Source organism: Mustela putorius, unplaced genomic scaffold, assembly GCF_011764305.1.
Source record: "Mustela putorius furo isolate JIRA1106 unplaced genomic scaffold, ASM1176430v1.1 tig00003875_pilon_pilon_pilon, whole genome shotgun sequence".
NCBI lineage: Eukaryota > Metazoa > Chordata > Mammalia > Carnivora > Mustelidae > Mustela > Mustela putorius.
This window is the reverse complement of record NW_025422026.1, coordinates 1,488,618-1,505,263: the sequence shown is the minus strand read 5'-3', so window position 1 is coordinate 1,505,263 and position 16,646 is coordinate 1,488,618. Positions and strand designations below refer to the sequence as shown.

At 55.7% G+C, this 16,646-nt stretch overlaps 1 protein-coding gene across 1 annotated transcript in view; it reads left to right on the top strand.

Moving 5' to 3' along the window:
- LOC101677139 (5-formyltetrahydrofolate cyclo-ligase) overlaps window positions 1-16,646 on the top strand; it is a 35,495-nt gene that overhangs the window by 6,380 nt on the left and 12,469 nt on the right. The gene's annotated exons all lie outside the window — the stretch shown is intronic.

The window sequence follows — 16,646 nt, the reverse complement described above, 5'->3', positions numbered from 1 at the left end:
TCCCCTCGCCAGCAGCCACATAGGAGATTTAATGGCTAACAAGTAGTTGGAGAGCTGAAAGCAGAACAAGCCGGGAATACTAGCTTGTTGGATGCTGGCTCAGACCTTCTTGAAAGTGTGTGTTTGATTAAGACTTACACGGCTGCAAGGAACTGCAGGGCAGCGTTGTGAGGTCACCTCCCTAGTTCTGCTCCCTTCCGGCCAACACCATGACCCACCAAAGCATCAGGTTGGGATGGGAGGGCACTGAGTCAGGGCTCATCGTGGTGGGGGTGTCATCTGCTTGGCGACCTTAGCTCCCCCTCTATCACCCAGCCCTGCCGTCTGCTTGGAACCCCGACATCGCAGGACGGCCATGTGTCTGCGCGGGGAGAGGCCACAGACACTGAGGACAAGGAGACAATAAGGGGGTGGTAATGAGCCAGGCTCAGAGCTGAGCCTGGGACGTCGCTCAGACTGAGTGCAGCTGCTGCTGTGCGCTCGCAGGCTGACGGGGGACCCCGGACGTCCAGCTCTGTCTACTCCATGGTGGCCGCCCCTCCCGTGCCCACACTGCCTCGTGGAGGTGTCCCTGCTGAAACGCCCTTTGCCGGGTCTGCCCGGGGCCCAGCCCTTGGCCCACTCTGGAGCGCCCTCCCTAGGTTGAGTCCAGGCGTGTCGCCCTGAACCTGTATGCCGGTGTTCTGTTTCTGTTCAGGTTCGGCAGTGGGAAGAGTTAGGAGGAGACGTGATCTTCCCTCTCAATCTGGTTGCATTTCCCGTCACGATGAACTCAGTCCAAGTCAATGACTAAATCATTTACGTGTGGTTTTGAGCACATGACTTGGCACAGAAGAGCTATTTGGTAAATAGTCAACTTTTTTTTTTTTTTTATTTGAAAGAGAGAACACAAGTGCACAGCGTGGCCGTGGGGTGGAGGGGGAGGCGAGAGTGAGAGAGAATCTCAAACAGCTCCGCGCTCAGTGCAGAGCCCGACACAGGACTCGATCCCAGGAGATCACGATCGGAGCCAAAGGCAGAGGCTCTCCTGACCGAGCCACTGGGGCGTCCCAGGTAGTAACTGCTCTTAACTGTGAGCGAGGAAGACGGACTTACTCGTCGTACTATCAGTTCATTGCTAGCCAAGGGCATTATATTTTGAGAATTTCCAAGGGACATTTCCGGAGGATCTTCATCGTGTTAGACACTGTTAGGTGTGGAAGGATGAGGTCCTGGGCTCTAGGGGGGTCACCCTCTAACTGGGGAGACATACGTGAATGGAGAAGTATCCCAGCCGGCAGTGCCTGTCGGATGCAGGTACCGCAGGAAACGGGAGAGCGCGCTGAGAACATGGAGGTTCAGGGCTTGGCCCGGAGCAGACAGACATCCCCCTGGGAGGCGGTTCGTTTCCTGCCTTCCTCTGCCGCGTTTATCCACGCTGTAGTTACGGGACGGGTTGCTTCCCCGTGTGTTCTTCTCGGCAGACGCTTGTGCTCTGGGTTGTAAAGGTAGAGAGGCTGCGATCTGGCTTCGTGGCCTCTAGTCTGAGGGGGGAGGCTCTTTGCCGCTGTTGGTAGAAATGTTTGAGCAGGCGCGTGGGTTTCCTCGGCATCAGCGGCGTAGCGTGCGGCAGCTTTGGGGCCGAGCTGCGAACCTCGCTTCACGGTGTCTGGGACGAGCTGACTAGTGCGCAGACCATCCGTCCTGGCATGGCTTTCATGGCTCTTTTCCTTCTGGTTTGCCTGCGTTATCACGGCTTGGAAAGACTGAGCTGTCATGTCTGTCGTTACCCTCGTAAGTTCTTAAAAATGTCCCCTTGGGTTTGCTTGCATCCTGTGTCCAGCAACACAAAGAGATGGCCAGGGGGAAGGGAGGGGCCGCCTCCTTCCCGAACTTGCGCTCAGAGGGAGAGCTGCTCGGGCAATGAGGTGAGCCAGGAGTCTTTCCAGGGAAAGTGCATTATCTGATTCAACCTGACGTAATCGAAAATGGGATTTTTTTTGGCTTAGAGACTGAAAAATCCCCAAAAGGGCTAGCTTTGATATGGCTCCGTCAGGGCTCTCAGGATCTGCTCCGACTCGGCCCTCACCTGGGTTGGCTTCCGTTCCAGGTATCCGTGGTGCCCCGTGGTGGCCCGTGGTGGCCCGTGGCGGCTTCCGGTTCCACAGCAGCCTTGCCGTTCGTGTTCCTGGCAGAAGGGAGCAGGTCTACCAGTAAAATCCTGCTCTTCTCACTGATCTAAATTGGGTCAAGCGGCCATCCCCCAAATTGGTCCCTGCAGCCCTGCACGTGGATGAAGCCAGCTCCTGGGCCGCTCACTGGGAGCAGGAAGGAGGGTGCGTGTTTGCTCCTGCTGCGCTGCTCCAACCACTGGTCCCGGTGTCCTGTGGTGACTTCGCATGGGAGAAACAGGCTCTGCGTTGGAACGTGCGGAATGGACACTGGACAGTCCCAAGTCTGCACTCGCTTGTACTGTCGTGACCAGCTTCTGCTCATTTCGGACATTTCTGAAATTCTTTTTTTGTTGTTGTTTAAGATTTATTTATTGTTTTGGTGGGGGCAGTGAGGAGCAGAGAGAGAGAGAGAGAGAGTCTCAGGCAGACCCCCGCTGAGTGTGGAGCCCGATGTGGGGCTGGGTCCCACCACCCTGAGATTGAGACCTGAGCTGAAACCGAGAGTCAGATGCTGAAGCCGCTGAGCCCCCCAGACGCCCCCTTTCTGAAATTCTGTCGAATATTGCAAGCTGTCTGCTGTCACTTTGTCTGTGCTGCTGTTTTATTTCTCTTTCCGGAGGCTCTTTGGGGAGTCATACCTATGTGGGCACCAGAGATGTAACTTAAATGAACGATCATAAGGGAGACTTTCTCGTCCTCGACCTTTAGAGTAATCGAGCGGGACGTTTGTGACGAGCGTAACCAGTGCGGCGTCTCCTCGCTGTTTGCCGTCCGTGCTGCTGGGTGGGTGAACCTCTGTTCACTGAAACTAATTCCCGTTAAACGGACCTCATTCCTTCCTCTAATAGGATGCACGGCCTTGGAAAGACTAGAATAAAGAGAGTGGGTGTGAATTTCATCGAGGTGTTGGACAGAGTCATGATATCCTTGAAGATAAGCCGAATAAAAGTAGATCGGATCATAACATTCATTCAGAAAGTATTTACCGAGTGCCCGGTGTGTGTGAGCCGTGGAGGGTCGGGGCGGGGAGCAGGCTGGACGGGTCCCATCGCCGCAGAGCGGACGAGCTGGCGGTCCTCGCTGAGACAGGTCTGTGCGAGCCTGTCCCAGGGCTCTGTGCTGCCCCGCTCAGCACTTCATTGCCACTTAGATGTCCCACTGTCCCCAAGGACGTCAGAGTTCATCCTTACCGCGCTCCGTGTGTTTCCCCCGTTCCTGTGCACCGATGGTTTGGAACTCAGGATCATCCTCGTCTCCTTTCCACCCATCCGGCTTTCCAATATCACTGGATCTTTCTTTGCACGGTTTTTACCGCCTGTCTCTCATTCTAGCCTGGGGGGAATCTTGTCTACAGTCTCGATTCTTCAGATCTGTTCCATTGGAATAAACTTTGGACTGGCTTCCTGGACATACTGACCATCCTAAAATACCTTCTGGGGCAGGTCCTCTCTGCTCTTGAAGACTTTTCCTGGGCCCTGGCTAGATCTGTATCCCCAGGCAGACCCTGGTTCCTGCTGGCTTATTCTTGCCAGAAGAAGGGACACCGGATAGCCCTGAAACGTCCAGGCCGCCCTCTGGGCCCTCCCTATGCTTCCTCCTCAACTCCTGCTTCAGCCAGATGCGTGTGCCGGACGACAGGTTCCCAGCCGTCAAGAAGGTAGATGGGAAGCAAATAAACCTCATTTGACCTCATTCTGCTGTGTGACAGGGGTGGTCGCATACAGCCTCTGGGCCTCAGTCCCCTCCCCCGCGGACGGCCGTGGGGGAGCTCGCGGGGGGCCATGTCTGCCGTGCGCTCAGGGCACGGTCATTGCTCCGCTGGTGCTCAGGGTCCTGGCTGGGCTGTATCATGCGCACCGCTATTGAGCTCCCTTCCCAGAGCATCCTGTGGGTGCCACTGTGAACTCTGCTCCCCCCGTTTCTCGGGGGCTAGGAGGTCTCACGTGTCCCTCGCAGGCAGTGTCTTGTGGTCTAGCCCCTTTGAGTCAGGCTGACTGAGTGCTAGTCTAGGTCTTACCATTCAGACAAGTTACTTACCGCCTCAAAGTACACGTGTTTCTCATGTGAGAAGTGCGGATGAGCTTGGTCCCCACTGTCTGTGTTGAGAGGACAGACGGGCTCGGATCTGTGCGACGTCCCTTGAGTGGTCCCTCGTGGGCTCGGCACTTGGTAAACGGTGGTTGCTACTCCTGAGCTCAGCTGCCTTTTCCAGACCTTCCTAACTTCCCCCCAAACCTCACTCCTTCCTTCTGTAATTCCCACTCACCTGCTTCCCATGGGCAACCCCCATTTTATTTCTCCTCGGGGCTGCATTTCCTTTATTACTGATAGACTTCATGGATCTGTGATTTATACAAAATACATGTATTCGGTCTTTGGCGCTGGCTTCTGGCACAGAGTTCCTAACACCCTTGTAATTTCCTTAGTGATAAAGGTGCATCTGGGGGGCTCAGTTGGTTGAGCATCTGCCTTTGCTCAGGTCAGGATCTGGGGTCCTGGGATCGAGTCCTGTATCGAGCTCCTTGCTCAGCCGGAATTCTGCTTCTTCCTCTCCTCCCTGCTCCTGCTTCCTCTCTAATTAGTAAATAAAAATCTTTGTTAAAACAATAGAAATTGGGGCGCCTGGGTGGCTCAGTGGGTTAAAGCCTCTGCCTTTGACTCAGGTCATGATCTCAGGGTCCTGGGATCGAGCCCCGCATCGGGCTCTCTGCTCAGCAGGGAGCCTGCTTCCTCCTCTCTCTCTCTGCCTGCCTCTCTGCCTACTTGTGATCTCTGTCAAATAAATAAATAAAATCTTAAAAAAAAAAAACAATAGAAATTGTTGTTTCATAAGATGCTGTGACATTTTTACTTGGTGTTTGTGAGTGAAGGGTTGACTGACACCAGTCCTGGGAGGGAATAACCTGGGACTTGCTCTTGTCCCAGCACTGGTTTGGGGACACTGCGAGTTCAAGTTAAGGTGCCGTGCGCTCCCTAGCTGTCTGCTGCGGCCGCCATGGCGGCGCTGGGCGTCTGCGTGCGGGCCTTGGGTCTGTGTGTCTCAGTTCGTGCGAAAGACGGGTGGGACATGGGAGGTGTGGGGGTCAGCACACAGCTCTTGGTGCACCCCGGGTGCGCGACGGGGAGAAAGGAGCTGTGGACGGGGCCGCTCTGGAACGCCGTGTACCGGTGGTGATACCAGACCGAGAGGAGCTTGCGTCTCCTGGGTCAGAGCGCCGAGCAGAATCCCATCTGCGGGCCCTCCCCGGCCGGGCCCATGGGGCCTCCCACGCCGCCACGACGACTGGGCATTCTTCACTGAATTTCCTAAGCCAAGACATAAGCAGCCCTAACGTTTTCTGTGGTTGGATGCTTCGGGGGATTTATAGTGACAGCTCGTGCTCTTACTGGAAGTGAGGTTACCAGACCTTTGACGTGTGTCTTTTGCTTCACAAAAATCCCCTCCACTACTTTTACGTGAACTTTCAGAATAAATCAACACGACTAAAAATAAAGCACCTGTAACTTTGGAGCGTGTCCCCTGGGGCCGTGCAGGAGTTTCCGGGACCTCTGTGCGGTGGGGGGCTGTCCCCGGACGTAGGCACTATGGGAGGCAGGACAGGCCCTGTAGTCCTCACCGCGTCTGCCTGGTTGTCAGATGGGAGGTCGAGTGACTGCCCGAGGACTCACGGGCAGTTAGGGATGCGGGTCCCCCTGTTCTCCTGCCTCCCCTCCAGCGGCCGTGGGGGGGCCATTTCCCTTCCCAAAGCCTCCCTCATGAAGACCGTGGTCTCCCTGGGCCGTGCTTCTCCGTCCCAACTGCCTTCAGCATGAACGTGATTCCCGGGGCTGGTACCCTGCGCGATCGAGTTTGTGGGAACGTTGTCCTGGTTTCCCAGGGAAGAGCGAGCACTGAGTCCCTGTGTCTGAAAGCACACTGGTCCTGACGTCAAGTTGCTCGTTTTCCCACTTTATATTCCAGTAGACGCTCAGGAGGGACAGCCCGGGCCTTTGCTGGAAGGACGAGCGCCCTCGGGACGGGCTTCCTGGGAGCAGCTTCGGAGCATGTGCTTGTTCCACGGAGTGTGATTTACTTCTTGTTCCCTCCCAGCCCAGTAAGATGAAGAGATTCTTCCTTGGAGGTTAGGGCCTGTCACACCAGCCAAGACGGGCAAACTGGCTCGGTGCCCTGGTCCCGGGTAACGATTCATCGAGGGTCCCGGTGCCGCCCACAGACACGTCATTCAAGGGACTAAGCCAGGTGACTTAACTCCCCACGTACAGAACCTCAAGTTTTAAACGCTTTTTCTTGTTCAATTTTTATTTATTTATTTATTTTTTACCTCTGATAGAAACATTAAAGTGTCCATTAGGCTTATGTACATTTTTGTCTATATTCAATTCAGAGAAGAGGCAGAATTTTTAGGAGGAGTTTGAATTAGAACAAAGTAAATTGTGATTCTTAACGGTGAGAGCTGTGTGTGGACAAGCCCCACCACGGCTTCCCGTGGCCTCAGAGACAGTGCCTTGTCTTGCCCAGCAAGGGGTCCCTCATTCTCTGTCCGTCTGTCCCTCCGTCCCCGCAGAGCCCTCTTCCAAGGATTAATGAACAGTCCTGGGCAGACCCCGGGACCCTGGAGTCCTCCATCTTGTTCCTCTGTTGTGTGGCAAGAGCCAGGAGCGTCTGTTCGAATGTCTTCAGCAGCAAAACACCGCTTTACAATTCTTCACTATGGCATTTTGAAAGGTCACAAGACTGGGATGTTCCTTTATGATGCATTATGACGTGTTCTTTCTAGAAAAACGGTTAGAGAATTTTCCGCATGGAAACACAAAGGTCAGAGGCGACCTCGGGGGTGCTGAGCCGGTCGATGAGAGGAAGTCTCCCTTTGCCCGTGGAGCCCGGTTGGTGCTGGGCTGAGTTCTCCGCTCCAGGGTGTGGTGGGACCTGTCAGCCAGCTGGCCTGCCGTCACTTGCCGTCCTCACCTCCCACTGCTGCCAGAGGGACCCGAAAACTCACCTGGCTTGGACTCCAGCCGTGCCTGGAACAGAAGTCCCGCCTCCGTAGCAATACCGAGCAGAGAGGTGTGAGCGTGTGGGTGTCTGTGTTTTCCTCTTCCTGAGAAGGTCTCTGAGCCTTCCTCCTGAAATGCCCCTCGTCTTTGGCAGCGTGCTGGGATCGGAATCCTCCCTTTTCAAGACCCAGCTTAAATGTTAACCCCCCCAAATACAGCAACTCAGCTGCATGCTCCACCCCCCCACCCCCGCCGCCATTTGTGCTCTGCATATTGGGTGATGGCATCGTACGCCCTTACCGCGAGTGCAGCACAGTTTTGCTTTTGAAAATCCTGTGCTGGAAGCTCTCACCCCGGAAGTTCCCTCCCCCGTCTTTATGATGCTGGTGATGATGGTAAGAACACGGAGGACTGGCTTCACTCTCCTGGCGATGGTCCCCGCGTCCACGCTGTGTTTTCAGCCACGGGCGCGAACCCGTGATTGTCCCCGTCCACACACATTCTCTGTCGGGGCCGTGTGGTAAACATGAGAGGCTTGGCAGGAATCTTGCTGTGTGGGGTTCGTGGGCTCCTGAGTGAGGTGCTGGTCCCGTGACGAGGGGGGGAGGGCAGGTGGGTGTGAGGGGGGATGGGGTGCAGGTGGACAAGCAGCGGCCTCGGCCACGCTCCGCCCGCACTGGCTGTGGCCTCGGGCTGCCTCCACAGCGGACACCCGCAGCCCCGACTCGTGCAGGACCATAGCCGTCCTGCATCTGGGCTTGACTTTCATCCTGCAGGTGCTGGCGGGGGGGGGGGGCGAAATACTGTAATCAGGGGAGTGACGGGGACAGTCTCAGTTTTGGAAAGACCGTGCTGCTAGCCTTAGGAGGGGGCGGGCTGGGGAGACAAAGCCCACCGAGACACGGAGAGGCATCAGCGGGGAATGTGCTGGAATAGGAGGATAAGTAGCCACCACTCGACGGACGGAGAGGACACGTGGGCCCTGACACAGGCAGGGTTTGTCTTGGTGACAGACCACGTCAGGCCGCTTGGAGCACAGCCCGGCTTTGGGGTGTGGTGCTGTTCACCGAGCTGGGGGCGTGGGAGGGGTGGGGAGCAGGAGCGAACCAGGTTGAGGGGGTTCTGGGGCCCCCAGGGGTGGCTGTAGGTAGTTAGTGGGGTGCATATATCTGGAGGTCAGGAAACGATGATGTGGATTCGGGAGTCGTGGGGTAGGACTCTGCACTGCTGGGGTGAACCCCGATTTTATAAGCAGGAGCCGAAGGGTGGACCATGAAACTGACAGACATGGGCCAGAGTGATGGTCATTCCCTCATCTACATGAGGTTTTTTTAGGTCCTGGGCTTTTGAAATTATTTCTTAGATCATTATCGTTTGCAAAAAGTAGGGAGAAAATATAAGTATAAATTTGGAAAGGGTCAGCTAGAAGGAGAAAACAGCCTCTAAGTCCACAGAAATGGGTGTCTGCCTCCTCCTCGACTCCAGAGGCTGCCGGTCAGGTCATTCTCCGTCCGTCAGCTTCTGCCATAGAAAAAGCAGATGAAAGGGAGGCTGTGTCTTGTGGCGAGACACTCTTTTCTTGGGGCTCGTACGATCCAGGGAAGCGGGAAATTAGAAATACGACCACAGCCTGCGCTCGACCAGCAGCCTGGGCCGTCTGGCCCTCCAGGGGCGATCGTGAACTTCGCGTTTGTGGCTCCAAGGTCCGCTAGCGCTAAGCCGTAAGGAAGAGCCACCAGCGGCAGGACTGGCCTCTTGGGCACCCTCTCTGGGTTTGGCAGTAAAGCGAAAAGTGCTGAAGGCAGGCGTGACCTACATACACTGTCTGTCCCTTGGCGGGGAAGAGGCCCGGCCGCGTGGAAGCCACCACAGCCTCACAGTGAGGATACGGTTTGCGAGCGGGCGAGCGGGAAGGCCCAGGGCGTCAGGCTGCCGGCGGCTGGGCCCGTCCACGCCGCGTGGCGTTTCTGTGAGTGCAGGACGGATGTGGATGACGAGCCCATGTGGCGGAGCAGCAGCTCCTTCGCTCTTCGTGGAAGCGATCACGCGTGCGGGGCCGTGATTTTGGAGGTCGAGCAAGGGACACGATGACCAGTCAGAGTTGTCCCGTCCATTCCCCAGACCTGAGCGCCGCGAACGCTGCAGGGTACCCCTCCGTCATGTGCGCTCTTCTTAAGAAGTCGGTGCAGCGCGACGCTCTTCGTTCCGCTCTGCGTTTTCTTTTTCACTTGTTAAGAAAACTTAGAATGACTTGCATGGCCGCACTCAGCGATTGACTCCGTGTTGTCAGGGGTCGCGAAGCGTGGACGAGCTCTGTCCGCAGCGGTCCTGTGCTGATGCAAATCAGGCCGCTGCTGTTTTCTAAGTTATAAGCAGCAGCCTAGAGAGCACCACGACACGTGTCCGTGTATTCACGCGAGTCACTCTGTCGGGCCCGCTTAGCCGTGCGGTGGGGACGGGGCGGAAGTCCTGTGGGTGCATCCCTTGTGCTTCCCAGGAGAGGCCGTGTGGCTTCACACCCACGTCTGGCGGCTTCGCACACCCACCCATGCTGGCTTCGCACACCCACATCCGAGCAGCTTCGCACACCCACGTCCGGCGGCTTCGCACACCCACCTATGGCGGCTTCGCACACCCACGTCTGGCGACTTCGCATACCCACCTCTGCCGGCTTTACACACCCACGTCCGTCAGCTTTGCGCACCCACCTCTGGCGGCTTCGCACACCCACGTCCAGCGGTGTTGCACACCCACCTCTGGCGGCTTCGCACACCCACGTCCGAGCAGCTTTACACACCCACCTCCGGCAGCTTTGCACATCCATGTTTGGTGGCTTTGCACACCCACGTCCAAGCAGCTTCACACACCCACCTCTGGCGGCTTCGCACACCCATGTCCGGCGGCTTCGCACACCCACGTCCAGTGGCTTTGCACAACCATCTCTGCCGGCTTCACACACCCACGTCCGAGCGTCTTCACAAACCCACGTCCATCAGCTTTGCGCACCCACCTCTGGCGGCTTCCCACGCCCACGTCTGGCGGCTTCGCACACCCACCTCCGGCGCGGAACAGGGCCGTTTCCTTTCCTGGGACGGATGGACGAACACGGCGACGATGAATGTCCACGAGCTCGTGAGCCCTTACCATATGCCGGTGGCAAGCGATGTCCTGTAAGGAAAAGCCACACGAGGTCCGGGGTCTAGGGCCCTCGGGGCGCAGACTGCGGAGGACGGAGCCCGCTGTGTGGAGGGCGGGGGAGCAGTGGGTTTGGTCCCTGGCTCCATCATGGACTGGCCGAGGGGACGCGGGAGACCTCGTCATCCCTCTGAGTCTCGGCCCCTCATTTGGGGATGCAGACGGTGAGGCCTGTGTCGCTGAGGCGTCACGAGGGCTGCATGAAAAACTCTGGGTGAGGCTTCTACCCTGCTCGTGACGTAGCAGGCGCTGTCGATGGTGGTGATGCCCATCGCTTGTGGGGCGTTGGCCGCAGGCCTGGTGACGAGGGCGCCACAGGTGTGTGCCCGGACCGCCCGGGGTTCCGGGGTGGAGGCGCTCTCGGTCTGACGAGTCTGGGAGGACGTGGCTGAGCCAGGCCTTCGGCGTGAGGTGGGGTTGGTTCCCCGGGGGGCGCTGCTGGGAGGAGACAGGGTGCCAGCCCCACGTTGAAGAAGGTGGGCGGCAGGCTCCGGAGAAACCCGCCTGGGCATCTGCCCACCCGTGCTGCGTGGATTCTCAGGCCTAGAAGTAACGGTGTGGACTCACCAGTGCTTCTGGTTTTGTTTCGTAGAATTAACCAAGAGGAAGTCCCCAATCGCGTCCTACTGTCCTCCTCCCTCTCTGAAGAGCTGCAGTGGGTGACTTGTTCGTTATGGCAAATGTCAAAATCTGTACTAAGCTTTGTGTTGTTTAACCTAATTTGTCTTTTGTAAAGTGTTATTCTTTGCCCCATTTATGTTGGGGAATAAATATATTTTTTGTGTTCATCATTTCCTTTCCAGTTGGTAACAATTCTTTATTAAATTTAGCCACGAGTTGGTGCTGTAAATGTTTTTATCATTTTCTTCTTTGTGTGTGTTTCTGTTTTGAGGGGTACGGATGGATTAAAACCTTATTAGTGAGATCAGTCTTTTCCTTTACAACTTCTGCCTTTGGCTTCATTTTTAGGGAGTCTTTCTACATTCTAGAGAATATAAAAATTTTTATTTTATCCTAGTACTTTATTTTTGAATGTTAAAATATTAATTTTGGGGGCACCTGGGTGGCTCAATGGGTTAAGCCTCTGCCTTCAGCTCAGGTCATGATCCCGGGGTCTTGGGATCGAGCCCTGTATCAGGCTCTCTGCTCAGCAGGGAGCTTGTTTCCCTTCCTCTCTCTCTGCCTGCTTGTGATCTCTCTGTCAAATAAATAAATAAAATCTTAAAAAAAATTATTAATTCTTTTTGAACATGTGTTCATGTATATGAGAGAAACCTAATTTTTTACTTAAAAAAAAAAAAGTCAGATGTCCCAACAACATTTCATAAATAATGTGCCCTCTCCCCACTCCTTTGAAATGCCACCGTTTTCAGAGACTACATTCTTGTGTGTTTGGGTCTGTTCCTGGATGTGTTGGTCTCTTCCACGGGTGTGTCCCAACCCTGACGGGTGATCGGTGTGGCCAGGTGAGACCCCTCAGCGCATGGTGATGCTGCTAGAGAGAGTCCAGCCCCCACAATTCTTAGTTTTAAAAATGTAGCAGACTATTGTGAACCCTTCATTTTTGAGATTAACTTTAAAATTATCTTGTCCATTTCTTCCCCACATCCTCTAGAGATCTTGGTTGGAATTGTGTTAAAGTTCGAGGTTAGTTTGTGGGAAATACATTTTTTTTTAAAGATTTTATTTATTTATTTGACAGAGATCACAAGTAGGCAGAGGGGCAGGAAGACAAAGAGAGGAGGAAGGAAGCAGGCTCCCTGCTGAGCAGAACTCTGGGATCATGACCTGAGCCGAAGGCAGAGGCTTAACCCACTGAGCCACCCAGGTGCCCCGGGAAATACATTTTTTTTACATCATTTAAGTGTCTGCAGGAGTGCGGTCTCCCCTGTTGTCCCAGGCCTGTTCTGAGTTCCTCTGTAGACGTGTTTGGTTTGAGTCATACTGTTTCTGCTTGTTGCTTGTGAAGTGCATTCCTGGTCAATTAGTATTTTTTGTTATTGTGAGTAGAATATTTTTCCACTGTGTTGTCAAGTTCTTGTGCAGGAAAGCTGAGGAGCGTGGGCTCAGATTTCCAGATGGGACCAGAAGTCTTGGAAGCAACGTTAAAGTTATTTTCTTCAACGTTTTCTTAAGTCCTAGAAAATCGAATATTAGAAATCTTTATTTTTTTAAAAATGTCATTTATTTGAGAAAGAGAGAGAGAAAGAGCACAAGCAGGGAGAGCGGCAGAGGGAGAAGCAGACTCTGCTGAGCAGGGAGCCTGATGCGAGACTTAGTCCCAGGACCCTGGATCATGACCTGAGCTGAAGGCAGACGCTTAATGACTGAGCCCCCCAGGCACCCAGAAAATGTAATACAATGAGAAGCTTACATCGCTGCTGTCATGTGTTCAAAGTGAGGTGTCCCAGGCTGGGTCCTTAAGGGCTGTTGGACTTATGGGTGCTGAGGGTTCCCCAGTTTCCTGCAGATGTCAGCGTGGGTCCGAGGTGGTTTTATCTGCGGTATCCCACATCTCACCCCTTTATTCACTTAACTAGCACACCGGGGGCTGTTGGGCAGGAGGGGGTTTCGGAGATCCTCTGACTCAGTCCTTCCGTCCTGCAGCCGGAGGCACAGACCTAGACAGGAAACGACCCATCCAAGGTCACACAGGCATGTGGGCGAGGCCAAACCCCAGATGTTCTTGTAAAACCCAGATGACGGTAAAAGTCAGCCACCAAAGTCACAGAGAAGAGAAATGTGTAGCCCCACCTAGAAGTCACATTGTCGGGGACAGAAACACTGTTTGGTTTTTCTGGGTAGCTCTCTAGAGCCTCTTAATGACATCAGCTCTTGGGTTATAATAATTGGGTGAAACAAACCGAAAACAGCTAACTTTTGTCGCCTGAATGTAGCATTACCGGGTGCGAGGACGACCCATGTTCCAGTGTCCCTTCTTCGTCGCTCTGTGGATGGAACACTAGCAGGTGTGTGTGGGCAGTGGCAGAACTACGCCCTCGCCGCACGGCCTGGCTGGTGAGGTCGGGGGGATGTCCTAGAAACCACTCGGTTCCACATGCCGGGGGAGTCCGTGATCTTTTCCAGCAAAGACTCCAAGCAGGGGAAAAAAGGTTTTTTGTTCTGTGTCGTGAGAGATCAGGGCAGGAAGTGAGAGGCGCACTCACCGGCCACATTAGACAAAGTGAGAAAGCGGGTGATGCCGAGTTTCGGGAAGTTTCTAACCTCCCTTTACTCCGCCGGCCGCCTTGTTCATGTCTGCTCGTGGGAAGCGGTGGGGGGAGGGGGGTCATCTGTAGGGCAGAGGCAGGACTCCGGCGGGCGCCCGTGGTGAGCCCCAGCACTCCCTGGGCTCGGCGGCCGTGAGAGCCCCGGGCATCGGGTGCAGCTGAAGGAAGTCATGGTGGGCTGAGCCGTGAAGGGAAGTTGGGAGTCACCTGAGCACAGACACTTGACAGGCGGGACACGCGTGTGGCAGGCTGGAGAGCGTGTGGGTCCGGGCGAGTAGTGAATACGTTACGATCACTCCCCCTTAGCCGAGGGGCTGTGTTCCTGCCCCCCAGCGGACGCCTGAAACCAGGGAGGTCCGGGACCCGAAGTACTCAGTGTTTTTTCCAGACTGTGCGTACTTACGGTGAAGTCAGGTTAGTAAACAAGACCCCGTAGGAGGCGAACGACAGACACTCATGATGCAACGGCACAGTTAGAACCATACTGTGAGGAAGGTGGCCGGGCGCAGTCGCGCTCGCGCTCAGAACACCTGTTGTCCCACACTCACCGCTGCTGTGAGCTCATCCAGGCCTGCTGGAGGAGCCGAGTGAGGGGAGGGCGCGGGCACGGTGCACATGGTCCGTGACCCACCGACTGACGGGCCGGCCGGGGCTGTGTTGCAGGGAGAGTCACCTGCTCACAGCCCGCTGTCGGCCACACGGAGACCCCAGCCAAGGGGGATGCTCTGTTGTGCTTCGAGCTTGAGGTCTGTCGGAGGAAGGCGAGATCCAAGGTAGTTGGGAGCTGGTTTGGTTCGAGATTCTTGGCATTGGAGGTCACAGCAGGAGATGCTTTTTCTGAACATTTTGGAAACTTGTTATTTTGAAATAATAAATTACAGAAACAGCCGCGGGGAGGGGGTGCTGGGTTCTGTTCCCCCAGCCTGCCCCCGCGGTGGCATCTCCCAGATCTGTGGTGGAGTGGTGACCACGGGACACGGGTCCCACTGCAGCTGACTCCGTGTCACCTGTATACATGCGCATGCCACAGTGTGCGGGACACGTACACGCGCTTCTGTGTGGTTCTGTCACACATGCAGGCTTGTGCAGGCGCTACCCGAATGCGGGAGTGTCCCTCCTTGTAAACGTGTCAGGGAGCTAGAGGGCAATCCAGTTCTCCTGTTGGCTAAGGAGTCCAGGGATGGGTTTGTAGCCTGGAGGCCTGGCCGCGGAGGCCAACCCCAGGAGCCCCGCTGAGATGGTGCTGTTGGCACATGGGAGGAGCTGGTAGATTTGTGACAAATCTTAACAAGGAATGAAATGGCTTAACTAGGAACATTTTTAATTTTTTTTTAAAGCAGACTCCACACCTAGCACAGAGCCGGATGCAGGGCTCGATCTCGTGACCCTGAGATCAGGACTCGGACGCTCAGCCCACAGAGCCGCCCAGCACTCCTTCACTAGGGGTATTCCATGTAGAATTTGTTTAGGACGGCAGCAAAGTCAGGTTCTTTCCTGAGGTCTCGAGGATGCTGTCCTCTCCCTCTGTGACTCTCCCACGCGCCCCGCAAGTTCAGATTCTGCCGCAGTCCGTTTGGGCTCTGGGGCGGCTGGTCTTCCTCTTGGAAGCTGAGCCCGGGCGTCAGCAGCTCAGCCCACAGAATGACGTGGGTTTGTCACCGGAGATGTGTCTCGCTGTGGTCTAATGTGCGCTTCCAGACGTCTTGCTGGTGGGCCCTTCCAGAGAGAGCCGGTCACCGGCCCTGAACACACTCCCTGCTGCTCCGACTCCGGGCCCCTGCTCTTTGCGTGCGTTCCTGGTCCTCCGTCCCTGGCTCCCCATCCCGAGTGCCGGGATCCTCCTCAGCCTTCCATGGCTGGTCGGGCCGACGCCCCTCCACGCGCCGGTGTGCCGGGGTGAACTCCCTTCTCCGCGGATGCTGGCCTTCCTCCCGCCTCTGCGCTTCCTCCCTCGTCACTTAGGTCACCCCAGCGTGGGGGTGTGAGACGTGCGCACTCATCCACGTGCACACTGTGTGTCGGTGTGTTGGATCCTGGAGTCCGGAGAGTTACTGTGTCCATCCGGTGAGCCACGTTCCCGTCCAGCTGCTGTAGCAGCTGTTGGGGAATGTGAAGGGCTCCGAGGGCAGGTTACTCCCTGACCAGAAGGCTTCCAGAAGCAGGTCGCAAGGGTGGCTGGAGTGTGAATGGCACTTGGGACCCTCGGAAGACGGTGTCTGTGAACACCAGCGACTGTTGTTTCCAAGCCCCTGGTTACATTATGTCGGGCCTGCAGTCGCAGGATCGGTCGGCCGCGATCCACGGCTCATGGCAGCCAGGCCACGAGTCCTCCCAGGGTCGCGAAGGGATACCGTGTCCTGGGTGGTTTATTTTAGCAAAATGTAGGGAGCCAGAGTTTGCAGGACTTTGAAGTGCTCATGCACATGCTGGCGAGAGACTTGGCGGATCAGGAGAAGTTTCCATCTTGCTAATAAGTTTGTGAGGCAGAGGGACGATGCCGTCATTATTCAGGCTGATCACTTCGAGGGCTGATCTCCAGAAAAGTGGGAACAACACAGGCAGCTCCGGAAACCCACGTGGGTTTGCCTGTCGGGAGGGACCGTTCTTCATGGCTCTCCCATGCACCAGGCTCCTCCTGTCCCCAGAGCCCGGCTTCGCAGGGCCCATGCCTGGGACAAACTGCCTGCCCCACGTGCTTGAATTTTCCTGAGCAGCCAAGCTCTTACATCTGCTTCTGACTGTGGTGAAAGTGTACGCAGCTCTCCATGCCAGCCACCTCTCCGTGTGGAGCTCTGGAACATACCAGGCGTGCATAGCCTTGCGGAACAGACCTCGGCTACCTTCCCTCTTGCCCGTCGGAGCCTCTGCCCGAGCTCCACAGCCCCGGGCCCTGGCAGACAGCCTCCTGCTCCCCGTCTCGGTGAATCAGCTGTTTCTGAGATGCCGTTTCTCTGCAGTCATATGGCATTTGCTTTTCCATTGCTGGCTTCCTTTATTTCTTGATTGTGTCACACGGATGGATGAGGAATTGTCCTTGAAGTCCTCCAAACCGCTAAGCTTTGCTCGTAAACCG